A 19,390-nucleotide genomic window follows, 5' to 3' on the forward strand; every position below is an offset into this window, starting at 1 on the left:
TAGCAATTATGATATGCAAGTGAACTAGACATACAAGTCATTGGACTAGCTCATATGACACGTTTAGTTCTTATGATATGCTCATTTTATGCTGTTTTAATTGTTGCCCTTAGTAGAGCTAAGGAAGAGGTCTTTATTTTATGTAGGCAGCATTTCAATCTAATCTTGCTATATATTTGCAAAACGTGAGTTTTCTCTAACCAATTAAGGTAATGTATAAATGTAATGAAAATACATGGAAAGCACATTATGAAAATATCAATGGACAACTTTTAACTGAAAGTAATTTATTGGCTAAATAGCCCTAGAGTGTTATTCTGGAAACCAATATGATACTCAAATCAAGTTTGCACTTAATTTCAGTATCTATGGCCTTGCATATTGATTTCAGTTCCATCAGATAGCAAAAGGATCTAAAATGGTTTGAATAACAATTTTGTGCTAAAAACCTTATTCCAATTAAAATAGTTCTTCTGATGTATAAGATGTATCACTATCCAATATTCCAAGGACAAACCCTTCTATTAGTATCAAGCAAATATAATAAAGGGGGAGAGACGTGAATGAAATATCTGTCTTAACTGTTGTAGAAAGTCATATGTTCTAAATGGTCAAAGCAACAACTGTCTAGTTCAGGCTATTACATGAATGTCCTTATAGAAGTCTGCAAAAAAAAGCTGCAATACAATGAATAAATCACTACGTATAAGAATAGGTACTGCTCCTGAATAGTGTTGCAAGCTAATCAAGCAAACAAGAAGCATCAGAATAGAAATCAATAAATCAGCTCTGGTGTGTTACGAATTAGCTCTGACTAGTTAACAAATAAAATCTGAGAATACAGTATCCAACATATGTTTAAACATCCTTATTTGGAGACGGATTCACTACTGAATACATGTGCATGCAACACCTGGGTGACCACAAATAAGTGCTCCATTAGCAGGGAATCATCTAGTAACTAATACCTAGGCATTCAACTGCTAAATTCTCTTCATTAATGGTTGAATATATTCTATTCCTGAGGAATACTATATAAAAGAACAATCTTACTGCTCCCTTCTCCTATACATCTCTTAGAGAACAACATTCTTAACTCAGCATCATTGGCATCCCTGTCTGGAGTGAGCGATTTGATAGGTTGAAGTTAAAAAGAACCATTTCTTTGAGAAGATCCTGCTTTCAAAAGGAAAAAGAAAAATTGCCATCTTCAATCCCCTGGCTCTTCTGTTTATTTTATTCTTTTCAGTAGGTTTCTTCAATAGAGGTATCATGGTGATAATTATACATAGAAGGCCAGCCAGGCCAAGAAGCCTCTTATAGTGACTCTTAGGGGAGAGGGCACATTCTTTGCCAGGCAGCAGCACAAATTGGGTCCCACAAACCAAGTTTACCTTTTCTGTAGCCCAGATAAATAACCTCTATATATTCCTATGCACACTTTGCAATGCTTAAGTTAAAGGAATATCTCAGTGGGTGACCAGAATGCGGCCTTCCTTTACCACAACATACTGTAGAACTGCCACTACACACAATCTTGTACCCAGGTGGCAATCCAGGTATTTACAGTCACTTACAAGCCATGAAAACTCCCTCCATAACTGTGAGAAGTTGCTGAGGCACTTTACAACCCCAGATGACACAGCATACAGCATAAAGGAGGCCAACTGTATGATCTATAATTCTACAGATGGAGGAATCAGCTGGTAATCCCTGTCAAATCAAGGTTCTGGTCTACTGACACACTTGAGCCTCCTTCAGCAATTATCCGCCTCTAGCACTGCCAGAGTCCAATACTCCCTCACCAGCTTCTTTCAGATATTCCACATGTGAAAGGTGTAACATTTAATATCCCCAGTTGCTGGGAAGGCACACATGGGTGAAGCCAGCTCAAACGTGCTGCTCTGTTCCAAGTTATTTTACTAGTTGTCCAGTTCTCATAGTCTGTGTTGGACTGAGCCATGTATTTACACCCCCCATGCTGGTCTGGCTGACTCAGGGAGACATTTACATTTACATCTATTCAACTTTCCATAGCTGCTTATCTAAACCAAAGGCCACCCTCTGGTCCTCTTTCTGTTGAGATAGTCAGCTGCTTTGCCTTATTCCCAGAGCTTCAAGGGCACATCGCCCCTGCCCCTCTCCACTGAGCCTTCTTCCCTTGTAGGAGTTTATTCAGTGAGTCACATTCCACCCCTAGGGGTTTAGTCAGTCAAAAGTATGGGGCAGGCCTTAAAATATCAGGGGTCACCATACCTTTTATGTCTTGTTCCTTCTCCAAGAGAAGGCAGGAGGCTTCATACAAAAGCTAAAGGGAAAATTCCATAGGGCTTCCATGGGTGGCAGCAGCTGTTCCAGTGCAGGGAATCATTAATATGAAGACTTGCTTGAATTTTACTACTAATCCATCAATCTGAGAATGGTGTACACAAGTCCTTAAAAGCTTTACTGATGGAACTGAAAGATATGCACTGCTACCAGTTGGGATTAAAGAAAAAAGAAGCCCTTCTGTCAGTTAATATTGCCACAAAACTATTCCTAACTGAAGAAGAAATAACCCAAACAAACACTGCTCCCCCCTTCCCTTCTAATCAAGTCTATAGATTGATAACCCTGGAGCTTTCAGTAACTGAAGGAAGCCAGTCTCTCAGTTACATGTGACAAAACAGACAACCTGGACCTGGTGCCCTCCTTGTGGCCTTTGACTGCAATGCCACCCCATCGGGCCAGCTCCAGCACACTCAGGAGCATGAGCAGCATTGTGGAAACTCTTCCAGATGTTGTGAAGGAAGGGCTCTACTAGGTATGAAGCACTGTAATCTCCTATCACAGAGTCCACCTTTAGTCAGCAGAATCAGAATCGTGGAGAGAAGAGACTCATCCTCTTTCCCCTCCTACTCCTGATGCCCAGGAGATCAACGTGATCTAGCTGTCAGAAGCATAAGAAAGGTACTTGCAACTTGCTCTGCCTGTTTCCTTATTATACTCAGCCAGGTCAGGCTCCTGGTTGAGCAAAGTAAGACTGCTGTTCAAGCTGTACAGCTCACCATCTAATGAGGCACACTCTGAGGTGTTCACAAGCTCTAGTTCTTCAGGATTTCTTGTTGGATTTCACATACCGGGGTAAATGTCTGCTCCCAGATTATACTGGTTTCTGAATGAGTATTTTGCTAAGCTTAGATGTCCGTGAAGTCTCATTGGGGCCTTTTCACTAGTTCACAAGCAGTTTGTAGTTTTCCCTACAGTGCTGATAAGCTTTGTTTTCCTTAAAGAGAAGCAATAGCCAATAATCATTGTCCCAAATAACTGAGTAAAGGAATGGCAGGTCTTGATCCCAAAGCAGGGGAAGGGAGGAAATCCAAAACCTTGGCAATACCAATCTTTGGCCATCCTCAGCTGATAACTGGTGTAGCCTTTTTACAACCTGTTGTGGTTTAAGCCCAGCCAGCAACTAAGCGCCACACAGCCACTCGCTCACTCCTCCCAGTGGGACGGGGGAGAGAATCTGAAGGGTCAAAGTGAGAAAAATTTGTGGGCTGAGATAAAGACAGTTTAACAGGGAAAGCAAAAGCCACACACACAAGCAAAGCAAAGCAAGGAATTCATTCACTACTTCCCATCAGCAGGCAGGTGTTCAGCCATCTCCAGGAAAGCAGGGCTCCATCATGCGTAATGGTTACTTGGGAAGACAAACGCCATCACTCTGACTGTCCCCCCCTTCCTCCTTCTTCTCCCAGCTTTATATGCTGAGCATGACGTCATATGGTCTGGAATAGCCCCTTGGCCAGTCTGGGTCACCTGTCCTGGCTGTGCCCGCTCCCAGGTTCTTGTGCACCTGGCAGAGCAGGGGAAGCTGAAAAGGCCTTGACTAGTGTAAGCACTACTTAGCAACAACTAAAACATCAGTGCGTTATCAACATTATTCTCATACTAGATCCAAAACACAGCACTATACCAGCTTCTAGGAAGAAAATTAACTCTATCCTAGCTGAAACCAGGACACAACCTTATAGATATAGTAAGAAACATTGTTTCCATTGGGTATTCCTCTAAAGCAGAAATTAGCCACAATTGTAATCTAATAAATCTTCCCCTCATCCAGGTAGCAAGTCCTACCACACACATCCTTCTTAGTCACTCTTTTATGTATTCTGTACGATGAAAGTCTGCATAAATCTGTCTTTAACAGAACCTCTCTGAGCAGGTGACCAGAGAGACAGACAAAGTGCTATCTTGAACAGCAAAATGTGGGTAGAAGTTTGCCAGGTCGCAGAGAGGACTGATCAGATTTTATTTCATGATTGTATCCTTTTACCAATATGTTTGCAATAGAAATTAAGGCTGCAGTTTCTATTTTTTTGTTGGTTTTTTTTGTCTCTTATGTTTTGGATTTGTTTATTTAGCCCTTATCTTTAAGGATAAAAGTCTGTACTGCCTTCCAAAAAGCATGGTAACATTAAAATTCTAGATTTTGAATCAGTTTCCTAGTTGTAATAAGCCTGTGAAAGCTTTTCCATGATTTTCTGTAATATTAACATTGGATAATCTTCGAAGTGCAGCACACAGTTGTTTGCCACAGTTGACAAAATGAAAACGTGGAAAAAAAATTCAGTTTTCACATGCTAAAAAGATTTCTTTTCCTGAGCTTAGCACAAAAAACTAGTCACTGTAAGTTCAGTCAGATTTATATCTGCTCTGTCCCAGATCTGTAGGATCTCAGTAGGTCTGTCCCTCAAATTAAAGGAGACTGATGCTGTCAGTTTCTGTAACACCAGCACTGAAACATAAAACAAGAAAGCCACCTCTATTATTCTTTACATGTGCTTTTCCCCTCGTTCTACTGTGGTGAGAAAGGAAGAATCATGACTACAACTTTTAGAAACAGTCATCGTTTCTATGGAAGAAAGAGGCAGAGCTCAGGTCACTAGAGCATATTCCCAGAGCAAGTTAGAATGAAACCCAAATTCCTGAGTTTTATCTTCTTCTGTTGCAAATATTTTGTCAATAGGTTTTACAGGTTTATCTTTCACCCTTATTATAGTGGCTAGTCCACGCAAAGGACCGACTACTACTATCATCAGTCAGCTGGAACATACACTAGGTGACAAAAATAAATATGATGGGTTTCCACAGTTGCAAAATTGCTGTTGACTTGTATCAGTAGCAACACGGTTCCACGTAATAGAATTTCTAGGAGGGATTAGTTTGCTTTCCTAAGTGGTGAAAGAACACATGTTTGAGTTTCCAAAGAAAGTCTTGTACTCAGAGCTCTACGTTATTTTTTCCCTGTATGTGTACTTGTCTGTCAAGCTGGATTTTTGTTGCTTTTTTTTTTTTAAGCCACCATTAGGAAATAGGTAAGAACTAGAGACCGTTTATAGAAAGTGGCAATGCTATGTAAGATGAGACATATCCTTTCCTAGATTCCTACCTATAAGAAATTCAGCTACAAAAGTTTGCAAAAGTTACTACCAGCCAACTCTGTGTATTCAATAATACCAATAAAATTTTAAGTGTAAGCTTTTTTTTTCTAGATTGCAGTCTCATTTGCCATACTGTTCAGCTTACCATCAAGTTGATAAGAAATGCTAAGATATCAGATTCCTCAGCTGTTTTCCAAGATGGAGAACAACAGACACTGCCAAACACCATCAAGTAATCTTCAATGGTATTGACAGATGTTCAGCAACCAAGAACTAATATTCAGCCCTGTGCTTTCCACATGCAAATGGAAATTAGGATTCACTCAACCAAAGTCAGAGGAACGACAGTTCCTCTTCACTCCTATTTCTTTCATGTCCGAAAGTCAGTGTTTTGAAATGTAGTATTAAAAAAATTATAAAGATCCAGAAGATCTACCCAAGTCCAACAAATTAGCATTTCTTTGACTTACATAAACCAGGGAACTTCATAGGCATAACAACCACTGCAACCATGGCAACACCTACTTAGAAATTTTCATATGCTCTGCCATCACAAGGTCTCCAATCATTTTGGCCCTGTCTCTCACAGAAATGTATATTTCCATTTTCTTTTCTGTCTATATGGAAGCCAGTTAAAAGAAACTCTACTTGTTTTTTAATTATTTGTATTTAAATATACTTGAAGTTAAGTAGATGAAAAATAGCTACATTGTATCCCTCACAAATAAAATGTTAGACAATATGATCAGTTCTTGGGGAAAAAAAAAAAAAAAACACACATAAACAAACCCCACCAAATTCCTGATGCTATATGCCACACTTGTTCTTCTATCAGTAATACTCTGCTTTCTAAGTAAATGAAATATTTCAATTGGACTTCAAACCAACATACATTACTGCAATTCTGTAGTATATTTTTTTCCCAATTTTGGTAATCCAATTCTACCCTTTTCTCCTCCCCTTGCAATTGCATTCAACTAAGTTTTCATCGTATTTCTGTTTTTCTCTTTAGAGCAAGCGAACAAGCAAAGCCAGCCAAAGAGCCTGCCCTTTGAAATGGGCAGTGCTGTATATCTAATTTGGATTAGTCATGCATTCATTCCAAACTAAAAGCAATGTTTATGCTACTCTTTTTTTTTTTTTTTTTTTTTTTTTCTTCCATTATGCTTTGGCTCTTCAGCAAGTTCCATATTCATTAACACAAGTTGGCAGACAGGAATTTAGGCTAGTGGGGGATTTATTCAGGAAACAGACGCAGCATGGGCATGAGGGAACATTTCTTTCTTATAAGTGCTGTGCACACCTTCTCATGTGTATTTGTGAGACATTTTATTTGCATAAACAGCTGTCTTCTTACCTCATTTCTGCAGCAACGACTAGTACCATGCAAGAAAGCTGCCATAAGAGATCCTGCTCTTATTCTTCAAACCACTTCCTCCATTTCTCTTTGCAGCTGGCTCTTCAAACTCAAAAAAAATAAGCATTACATTATTTCCCAATTCTATTATAACCTGTATTGCAAGAATGAGATACCAAGACTTAATTCCTGCAGCTAATTTGAGGCCAAATATCAATATCTTTTTAACTTTTAGCCACGTCAAAAATAATTGTATAGACTGTTATTCTGAAATTAGAATAACATTCTAATAATTAAACAGGGAAAAAAATTCAATCAGATAAACAACAGAATTTTGGAAGATCAAAATACTACAGATATACTTTTTTTTCAGTTATTTGAATTCTAAAAGTAATGTTAGTACTTCATCTCTGTAAAGAATATTTCACAGGAAAAAAAAAAAAACAAAACAGGAATATGGTAGTATATTTCAGAGACTGGAACAAAACAGACAAATGTTCCAAGCCAACAAAAAGAAACAATAGTGGATTTTTTTTTTTTTTTTTTACAGGAGTATTTTGATTACCTTACTCAGAGATTTTACATAAAGATGCTATTACACAGTATGCCTCTAACTGTGCAACTTACAACATACACCTGGTGTTGACTGATCTGTATTTGTTCAACTATTGCTGTTAAGTTATTCCTTATATGATATTGTACTGAATACTTAGATCTCTTCTACAACTGTCTAGGCCTATATTAAATGCAGATCTTTGGAAGGGCTGGGTTTTTTAGATCTCAGTGAAAAGGAACTGACATTGAATTTCTTTGTTAAGAACAAATAGTAGGAATTTGATGGGGATAAAACAGAGGGCAATCCTTGGTCTCTTTCCCAGGTGTGCTCCAGGGGACACTGACTCTGGACCTCTGTTCTTGTACTTGTAAACTTATCTCTTCTGATGGCTTGCTACTTATGACATAGCACAGTGTTGTATTCAGCCAGAACCACAACGAGAAGCGGAACATCATGTCTATAATTAATAGAAAGCATTGCCTCCACGATGGCAAATGCAATGAAGTCTGTGACTTCCAGATTATCAAACAGCAAAATTTTGAAAAAAATCACTAGAAAATATTTCAAACTAAAGGGAAAACAAAGTTGTAAAAAGCGTCATAGAATGGATGAGGTAGAGAGAAAAATGAACATAAGAAATTTAAAGAACATCTACAGCTTGTCTCCCTGCTTTTCTATCCCTACATTTTGACCTTAACCACTCTCAAACACCTCTCTTTCCCCTTCAGTCTCAGACTGATTTCACCAATTGCTTCCTTAGTCTCTCTTCCTCCTTTCCCTGTAGTATCTTATGTAGTGTACCAAAGCCAAGAAGATAATGTATGTCACCGTATTTCCTTGCATCTCAAGAACTAAGACAAACATCAATCTTCATCAGAAGTATGGTTATAAATTTAAGTTCTATAGAGTTCCCAAATATTCCTGTAAAATCTTTATTCTTGTAACAAGTCTCTCAATCTTGGACAGGAAACACCAAATGCCATCTAACATTACAGCCGACATTAATCCTATCTTTTTTTTTTCCATTCACTGCTGAGAAATCTGAAAATAAAGAAATAAATAATCTCTTTCAAATGAACAGAATAAAAGTTCTCGAAGGGAGAGAAAGAAAGGGGAGGAGAGAGCCTAGTCATGCATTGATGAATCAGAAGCAAAGCACTTGTGGCACCACAAAATATTAAAGTTGCCTTAAATAAGGATCTAGGTGAAAGGAATTTTGAGAACATCAATTTCTTTTTCAATTTATAAAGAAAATTGCAAATGTTCTCACATGAAAACAAAGGTAAGTTTGTTATCTTTTCTTAAAATTTTCTTAGAACAGTTGATAAAATTTTCTATTTCAGATGCTAAAAAGATTTCAAGAGCACCTAAAAGTGACTAAGGTGCATAAGCTCCAATAAACTGTTGGCCTGTTCAAACTCCACACCCCGATTCTTTCCTTTCACAGACAAGAGAAACTATAATTAACAGTTTCATCAAAGTCTTCCATGAATGCAGGACAGTCACAAGTAACTTGGCAGAGGCAAAATCTCAGAAAAATACAGAAGTAAGTTTGTGTGCAAACATTCTGTAATACTTACAAAACAGTTTCCAAGATAAGCATTTTATATCAAACTTCTGAAATGGATTTATCAATGTCCTTCTCTTGGGGGGAAAAAAAAAAATAATCCCACAAACAAAAAACTAAATAGATAACCTAAATTGATATTTTAAAATGTTAGAATGGGAGGAAAAGAAGGAAAACATACAAAATTGGTCCACACATTGGAAAAATAACAACAATGCCTTTCCTACACAGTACTGTAGAGTTTTTGGGAGGGGGTTGGGAATGCAGTTTTAGGTGGGTATTTTCCGCCTTCCACAACTAGAGCTTGTAATCTGTTCACATAGTGTCTTTTCATTACAATATGGGCTCCTTTTCCATTTTTTATTTTCCATAAATAAAGCCTGAAAGAGCAGGCTCTGATAAGAATTTGGGATTAAAAATATAAAAAAAAAATATGGGGAAGTATACAAGTTTTTGCATCCCTCCCTGCATGGGTCTTTAGGTCTGATCCTAGGCAATCACATTTTAATAAGAACTTTATCATATAGTTGATTTCAAGTACTTAAAATTCACTAATGATGATCTAGAGAAAATACAGATTTCAAAACGGTGACAATTTATAGAATAAACCTTGAGTTATTTTCTTTGCCTTACAGAAATTTGAGGTCCAGACACGCTAGATTTTCATGCTTTTCTACAAAATTATAGGAATAGAAATGACATATAAAAATGAGAGATTCTAATACAAGTATTTTGGCTTGAATAAACATGCAGAAAGTGTTCTGTGATTATATAAAAGAGGTACGTAGCCATTTTTATGTCATTTTCCTGATCTTGAGTTGATGGCAGATCCCCTGCACCCAGAATCATATATGAAAACACAGGCAACTTTACAGACTGAAGTAGAGCATCGAAAATATATGAGCAAAGTGTTTACACTACTTTTTAACTTTTTAAAAGCAAATACTGGCCATTCTGAACAGATATCTTAATCCAGGTAGGATGAGCAACAGCACACGTCTTCCGTCAAAGAGATCAGTCTTGCTAATACGCGAGAAGGTTAGAAGGAATGTTAGCATGATACAAAAGGGAATCTAATGTGAACGACAAATAAGGAACCAGACTTCGTAATGCCACTAAACAACTCTAGCTTTTTCCTTCAGTTTACATTATGTTACCAAAGAAGGCTGGCAAGTACCAAGACTGCTTTTACTATTACATATTTCCTTCACCTAATAATTGATTAGCTATAAACCTGATCATACGCACACATGTAATAAGCTAAAACAACATTTACAGTAATTGACCTTTTCTACTCCTAAACAATATAATGCAGACTGTATTTTCATAGAGAAAAGGAAGGCCAGATTACTCTTCCAGCCTTTTTCTCATTTCTGTATAGCTTTCACATGGAAGCATCCTTGAACGAAAAGTGTTCTAACAAGGTTCTAACAAAGTACCACTGCAGTCCCAATTCTTTCCTTACCATATGAGGAAACATAGCAGGTGAGCCCTGTTCCTCTGATAAAACAACATCCTTCAGACATTCCACTGAAAATCATTCATGATTCTACTACATCAAGGGTGCTACAGACACTGATTTTTGCAGTGCTTTTTCTGAGCCACAGCTCCCTGTGGATTACGTATGCCTCCGAAAACCAAAGTCTCAGGTGAAAACCAGAAATGCTTCAGAAGTAAACTGAGGGTTCTGCCATAAGAACATCAGAAAATCCTCATCTTGAAACTCTTCCCTCAGTGTCCAGGTGACTTACACTGACCTGCATAAATTAAAACAAGCCAATGTAGCAGTCAGTAGCAGTAATATATTTGCCCTCTCAAAAAGGGAGGCTTAAAAATAGGTCTGTTCTTACCTACTATCAGCACCTGCCAAGTAGCTTTGATGATACCAGCAATTACTTTCCTTTTGTCTTTCCTTCCCACATTCTCTGCAGTTCCTTATTGAATTTGTAAAAAAAAAAAAAATCCTTTTCCAAAAAATTCCAAATCCAAAGATCATGGTCTTTGCACCCTGTATTTATCTACTTGTATGCACACAGGTTCACAAGAACACTTCTCTCTTCGTATCCTAAGGATAAAGCAGTCATATTTTCAGTATCACGCCACTAACCCACATGAAGATAATTTCAGTCCCATTGGTAAAGGGACTGCTCTGTTGGAAGCCAAGACATGTAACCCAACCTTCTGCAGCAGTCTTGAAGACTTTTCTGGCAAGTCTCATTAATGTCTCAACTCTGATTTCCTGAACTCAACTAGCAGGTGCTGAAATGTTGCCAGGACAAGGTAAACAAAATTCAACATACCCCATAAAGATTTTTTATTTTGCTGACCGCTTAAAAGAGGTCTCTAGTTAGAATATGTGCTTGTTTTAAGAAGAAATCACACCAGACAAGGACAAAATCTTTGAATCCTAGCTTGAAGATCATCTGAAATCTTTGAAACCTGAACTTCACTAAGGCTGTGTTTACATGGTAAAATTAAAAACTTCGTTCCAAGTTCTTCACAGTGAAACTATCACCACTGCACTGTGACTAAGGAGCCCCTCCATTTAAAACTATGCTTGCTCAGCTTCCATGAACCTTCTTGACATGGATACAACAGATCTACAGATCTGTCCTCCTAATTTCTAGCAGCTTACATAAAAGCTCACAAAAAGCTATGTCAAAAAATATTGCCAAATTACTTATTAAATATCACACACACAAAAAAAAAAAGACGACATTTGTCTTTGTGAAAGGCTGAGCATCCTGGAATGGGTTCGCCCCAAGAGAGGTGCCCACGCCTTATTAAAAGGACTGCTAAGCACCACACAGCCGCTCGCTCGCTCACCCTCCCCTCCCACAGTAGGATGGGGGAAAGAAGGGGGAGGAGTAAAACCTGTGGACTGAGATAAAGACAGCTTAATAGGACAGCAGAGGAAGAGAAAATAATAATAATAATAGAATATACAAAACAAGTGATGCACAACACAGTTGCTCATCACCCACTGAGCAATGCCCAGTCAGTCCCTGAGGAGCAACCCCTGCCCCCCCCAACCAACTCCCTCCCAGTTTATATACTGAGCATGATGCCATACGGTATGGAATAGCCCTTTGGCCAGTCTGGGCCAGCTGTCCTGGCTGTGCCCCCCCCAGCTTCTTGTGCGCCTGGCAGAGCAGGGGAAGCTGAAAAGTCCTTGACTGGTGTAAGCACTGCTCAGCAACAACTAAAACACCAGTGTGTTATCAACATTAGTCTCATCCTAAGTCCAAAACACAGCACTGTACCAGCTACTAGGAAGAAAATTAACTCTATTCCAGCTGAAACCAGGACAGTATACTAGGAATTTGGGGGCTTATTATTAAGTTCTGTTTTATTACTGGTTCCATGTTCACTGTTAAGTTCTGTTGTTACTGGTTGTGACTAATGCCATTTTTGATATGTTCTGTATCCAGGACACCCCCATAGGGCTGTTGTAGATGACAGAGGAGCTACAGCACACCGGCTCCCTTTTAAGGCAAGCAGCCTGGGGCTAAGCCAGTTACCCTAGAGTATCTAGACTAGTACTATATACTGAAGTTTATCTATTTGAATAGCTTTCTGTCTCAAAGTTTTAGACTACTAAATTTGATAAGGTTTACCCCACATCATTTGTTAATGCTGAATTTTTTTTTTTCCCCCCAAACCAGAAGGCATGCTTTAGAACTTAAGTTCAGCTGAATGCCATTTGCTAATGATGCATCCTAGAAGGTTTATCTGCTTCACTCCAAATTCACATTTCCTCTGTAGCAGCCAGTCCAACTTGCTGTAAACATGTCCAAACAGCATGTAGATACTCCATTCATTTTTATCTGTGTTGGAAACCATCATATCATATGCATGGCCAAGAAAGCCAGGCAAGCCTGTCACAACCTGGAAGTCTCTTTTGGAAGTGTTTTGGCACTAAAGACATGCTGAAGGAAAGCCAGTTGAAAGTGTCATCCAAACAAGGTAACAAACGTAGATAACAACACACATTCTATAGCAAAGGGGAGTTGCCAAAAAGCCTACTGTAACATTGGAGTTGCAGATTGGTCTCTCCTCACTGACAAACCTCCTCGTCTCCTACAAATAAGACTCACACAGATGGCACAGAAAGAGCCACAGAAGTGAGTATTTTTCCCCAGCAAGTATCAATAGTACAATGTTCACATAACATCTTTTGAAATATCTTCTGTTTGATTGGATTATTTTTTTTTCTTCCCCCCTTCCAAAGATAAATGAAAAAGCAAGAAGAAATAGGACTTACAGATGGCAACATTCATGCCTCACCAGGAAAATTTCTCATGCTTTATTTCACCAACATTCAGATTTCTCTGCTGCATGCCTTACACTCTAATGACATTTTCAATAGAGATAACTTAACGATCTTTCATATTCTGAACAAAATGGCCACAAACACTGTGGGTTATCCCTTGTAGAACTTTCTCTGATCTTCATAGAATTAGGTGTTGGAATTGCAGTGCCTGCTGTTCCAATATCTCTTGCTAGTACCATCAGGTTTTTTTCTCTCCACTTAGATTGCTGCTTAAGAACAGAGACCTATTATGATTATCTTCTAGAAGTGAAGACCTAATGTCACCTAACAATAACACTATTTCCATCATCTCATGCATTGTGAATCTTAACACTGACTCTAAATGACAGCATTTGTTTTCATCTTCTGCAAGTTCTCCATTCTTCCCCCTTATTAATTCTTTCCTCTCTCATTTAATATTTGTACACTTCACCTGGGAGTTAGATTTGATCTGTCTGCTCCTTTCGCATTAGTATTTTTACTTGTTACTGCATCTGAATTGTTTGACAAACACATCAGTGGCACAGAGGTAACTGTAAATCAAGTCACTTCTTTGATCCTCACATTTGCTATAGCTTTTGTTAGTGTGGTAGCTAGTTCTAATTGCAACTGCTGATAAATGTGAGCCTCTTATACCAACAGCTATCCTCTTATTAGCTCTTCTTTCAACATTCCATATTTGCAATGCTCAGCAAAGCTGAACTGCAGCAATAAAGCCTCAGCTGTTTCCTCTTGTTCCTAAGATCTTCCATGAAATCCACTCCAGATTTCTTGTATATTCATGTATATATGTAACTGTATACATACAGATCTTCATATAAAATATTTTGTTTGCCTATGACTAGATATTAAGACTTCCTTTCACTTAATTTTTTTCTTTGTTTCTTTTTTTTTTTTCCTCCATAATGAGGGACAAGACGCACACTTTGAGCTGCCATTTCCTGAAGTTCCTCTGTATAACTTCAACTCAAATGGGCAGCGAAGAACCACTCCGAGGTTACACGGCATTCAAACAACTAAAAAGAACCTGAAAGGACAGTTTGGTGTAGTTCCTCTGAGTGAAGTGGTGAGCAAGAGTCTATAATTAAGTGCAATTTGAAGATTTGGAACTAATTACTTTCACATTGAGGCTATAAGGAAAGAGTATTCTCATTTCCATATTAGAAAGACAGGGTAGCCCAAACATATGTTCCCACCCCCACCATTTTGGGGATCTTTATGTATGTATACATGCACACACATGGAGAAATGATACATAGGAGGGCAACTCTGCTCTATAAATCTAGTGGTTTATTTTTTTAATGCTCTCCGAGTAATTCGGTCTGACAGTGTGTGAGAATTAGTTTATTCAATGGGCTTCTGTTTGCTTGGGATTTTTTTGTTCTTTGAGGACTGCAGAACAGATAGCAGCACCACACAATAGAGTTGAGCATTGTTGTAGTAAAAAAGGAGCATTCAGAGCCAAATGGGTGTTTTGTTAACATTTTAGACCCTAGCAACAATACATTGACCTTGTGATGTAAGACTAAAACAGACAAATACTTTCAAACATTTTGTTTTATGAGGTTCAGCACAGAAGTAACTATCCTTCATAAAGTCAAAATCTGAATGAAAGAGTATTCCCACAGTGCTTTCAAATATGCTGGAATGTTGCATTTCATACTGCTTTGTTTTTAATGCTTCATTCTGCTCACAAGTCCAGTGATGAAAGTCGCTTGGAACCATGTAATGATTTTATTACAGTTGCCTCTGTTCTTCCATTTCTCATCATTCCTCCTATTTGTTTGTTACAGTCAATTGTTACGCATTGCTTCAAATTAAATTGTAAGCAATCTGGGGAAGTACTATGGTGGATATTCACAGAGTGCATTAGCATAAGGGAACCAAACCCTCTATGCTTCCCCTGTTGTCAGTGAAAAGACAGGAATGGTTTCAATTCCCTTCCCACTCCAGAACTAAACTCCAAGCTTTACTAGAGCTGAAGCCTTTCCTTCCACTGGCAATAGGAGAAGCCTGTGGAGACTAGCTATCTCAGACTGAGGTTTACTAAAATGCTGAGAGAGGGGGGCTAGGAGCCACAATTTTTTCCTAAGTAAATAAGAAAATATACACACACAAGAATAGCCATAGGCATCAGATCAAAAACCCATCTAGCCCAGTATGCTGTCTCTCGTGGCAAACTATAGAGATTAGCTGAAGAAGTAAACAAAACAACTATGACAAAATAATTTCCTCAAGTATTCCATGAGCTTGCAACAGAGAGACTTCCTCAATTGAAGGTGGCATCTCTGTATTTAGGGCCTTTGATGGATTTTCTCATCACAGAATGTTCCCATTTGTTTTCATATTTTGCACGTTTATAACTTCAGCACTCAGAACATCCTGTAGCAGAGCATTCTCCATACTCTTTGATTCCAACCCTTTACATTAAGAGCCTCCTCCTCTCATTTGGCTAAGCATGCCATGTACCAGTTTCATTCAACGCTTTATTCCCATTTCATAGAATCATTTAGGTTGGAAAAGACCTTTCAGATCTTTGAGTCCAACTATAAACATAACACTGCCAAGTCCACCACTAAACCATGTCCTTAAGTACCACATCTACAGGTCTTTTAAATACCTCCAGGGATGGTGACTCAACCACTTCCCTGGGCAGCCCATTTGAACGCTTGACAGCCCTTTCAGTGAAGAAAGGCGGGAGGTCCACTTGCCTCATGTTTTTACATTTCTGTGTATATGTCTTAGCCCAAAGATGAATTTACAGATACTGCATGTTTACTTCCAAAACCATAATTCAGTTTGTGTTGTACAAAGAGAGTATTCTGCATAGGCAGAAACACTACCATGAGAAACTAGACATGGAAATACAAGAAAACGAGGGCAGAGCTAAGAGTTCAGCAAACTAAGCAGATAGAGTATCCTTGACCAAGCAGAAAACCAACAGGTGGTAAACAGTACTTCCCATCATGCATCACGAAAAACCTGATAAGCAAAATCAGAAGCATAACACCCTTACTACCACCACCGAAAGAAAAACAGTACTTTTAATTTAATATTAAAGCAGTGTTATGATATTCAACTCCTTCCAAGATATTACTTGTGACAGTCAAAATCACTTTGATCTGATGACAATGAACTCACTATTTTATAACACTGGATAGAAAATTCAGCCAGCAGGTGTCTTAGGAATAAAAGCAAACAATCATCTCTTAAGTTAAGAACACCAACAGTTTTCCACTCCTCAGCATTCCCTGAAATCTCTCAGTTTGGTATTTGATACTTAAAAATTGTTCCAAAATACTCCCTCACCGACTGGTTTGGATAACAACGTTCGTTGACTTCATTTCCAGGCAGACGAGCCTAACCTGCATGACAAACAAGTATAAATAAGATTTAACACAAATATAAACTACTAATTTCAGTATTACTATAGCATTTTATCATGTTTAGTGATGGAGAGGAACAGCACTGAGGCACTGAAATATTCCTGGAAAAGCACCATTCCGAAACTAGAAAAAAGAAAGAAGTCCAAACTGTTGGCAATATTTTCTGGTGCTAATATAAGATAAAGGAATTGGAACAAAGACTCTAGAGAGTGATAGAAAATAGTGATCTGGAAGAATGAAGAAAATCACGTGTCAAAAAAAAATTCATTATCACTTTTTACCTTGTCTAGTCATTTATACTAGTAACTACCAGATCAAGAAGGTAATTTTATACTCTTTATTACTGAAACAAATGAGGACATACAATAGTGGACGAGGTGGATTTATTTCAGGTTACTAATGTATAGGTAGAGAAATCTTTTCCGACCAGAAGAATACGTCTCTAAAACCCAAAGGACGTGTAAAACGATACTGGAACTAGCACAACTTAACTGAAGCTAATAATTTCCTAGGAAAAAGCCTTCAATTTATGCAATTTCTTCTGTATCTGGTTTTTTCTGATTATATTACAATAATTAGAAAAAGCCTGACAAGCTCTTTCAGGAAAAATTTTAAAGGTCCTGATCCTGCAAGCACTGTACATATGCCCAACATTGGCATGGCAGTGATACTATCCAAACCAATGAGAATACTATCATGTTTTAAATTACAGAGGAGAAGAAGATATCTGCAATATCAGAGTCTCGGCCTCTAAAATGTTTCTTCTTTTATACAAAGTCAATTTCCCAATTGCTAAAGAGAAGACAATTGTTAGGAACAGTGAAAAAAGTTCATTTTGTTTTTTCAAACAGCAGCAACACGAAAGTGTCAGCGCTGTACCAAGGGAGCTGACGTGGAACAGAGCATAAAATAAAATAAAGAAGAAAAGAAAAAAAAAAAACAAAAAAAAAAAAAAACAGAAAAACCCCAAAACAACAACCCAAAAAAAAAAACAACTTAGAGAGGCAAAGAAAGAGAAAGTCAGCTTAGGTGGAATTCACAGACCAGGAGAAATACCTCATGACAAACTGCCTGAGGAAGAAGTGGAGATACTTAAAGAGATGCTGATGTTTTCAGAGACAGAAGTAAGAAGAAGAAAAGATTGAAAGTTGTGGATCTGAATCCCTGAAGGGAACATTAAGCTAAAAAAGTCTATTGAAGCACATTAAGGCAGAGCCTATTTGTACATTCTGCAGCTGAAGCAAATATTCAGAACTAAGGAAGATTACTACTATTTAAAAAGTTGTAAAGACAGTCTCATATAGACTTGTCAAGTTAGACAAGAAAAGACAAGACCGAGAAAATGAAGATTTTACTGTTCAAGATTTTAAGCTAATGTGCTAATCATACCAACTCCCCCTCCAATTCCTTCCTCTTCAGTAGAGCAACTGGCTAAATGATAGAATCAGGCAAGTCTCCCAAATGGTCACAATTTTACCTGAAGGAACATTTCATTTACTGTATGTTTTATGTTAGGTACAAGTAGTTTTATGTTACAAGGATCCTCTAGGGCTTCTGTGATGAAAAACTCCAAGATTACCTTCTACTTCTTCCCCTCACCCCCAAGTACTTATCTAAGAATACTCTTAGACATACATGTACACGAACTCCTGCCGTACAGTGCACAGAAGATAATCAATCTTGAGGCAGGGAAAAAGGAAAGAACAAAAAGCACCACCATATCTATGGGTAACAATATCAAGCTTGTTCCATAGAAATACACTATCAAATTATAAATTAATTCCCATCTTCATTCCTTATCCCAGAATCAAATCAAGTAGACAAGGCATGTCCATCTGCACTAGAGTCAAAAACAGGACACCCTGGTGGCAAGGGTGAAAGACGGGGAACCAGGTGGTGCATTTCTCAACCCTTTTGATGTGGGGGGAGGCTTGAGCAAAAGAGCAGTCATCCAGTGGATTAATACCTGGCTGCTGGTGTTGTAGGCTTCTGTGACCACAGGACCTCTGGAGCAAGGGCTACTAAGTAACAACGGGATCATTTGACAAAGTAGTACATGAAAATTTTTTACCAAAACTCTAGTGAGAAAGGTTTTAAGCTGGATATGCTGGGACAGAGTTACCATAACCTGAAGAGATGTGAATGAGGGAGCAAGTGGTGGAGCAGGTGTGTGAAGAACAGCAGGACAGGGAGTCTCTCACCCTGTAAAAACAACACAACTTCAGGCCCATATTCAATGCCTGTACACCAGTGCACACAGCATGGGGAACAAGCAGGAAAAGTTAAATCTGCAGCTATGCACATACTTCTATAGCCTCAATGGGATTACAGAGACACAGTGGGATTAGAGAGCTGCGAGGGAGGAATATAGGCTCTTTAGCAAAGAGTAGGCAGGTATAGAGGAGGAGTTGTGCTCCAGGTGAATGAGAGGATGGAATGCATCGAGCTTTGCTGCAGGGTGGGTAATGAAGAGTTTGATAGCTTATGGGTAAGAATTAAAGAACAGGCCTACACAGGTGATACTGTAGTATATATCTGCTACAGACCTCCTACTCAAGAGGAGGCGGCTGATGAAGCCTTCTCTAGGCAGCTGGAGAAAGCCTCACAATCACAGCAGCTGTCTCTCACAGGTAACTATAACCACCCTGGTATCTGCTGGACAGCCAATACAACTGGGCAGAAGCAACCCAGATTTCTGAAACAAATAGAAGGCAATTTCTTGCTGCATGTGATCAATGAAACAACTAGGGGAGATTCTCTGTCATACCTGCCACTCAAAGAGGAACAGC

The sequence above is a fragment of the Platalea leucorodia genome (assembly GCF_965183815.1).
Source record: "Platalea leucorodia genome assembly, chromosome: 2".
NCBI classification, from domain to species: domain Eukaryota; kingdom Metazoa; phylum Chordata; class Aves; order Pelecaniformes; family Threskiornithidae; genus Platalea; species Platalea leucorodia.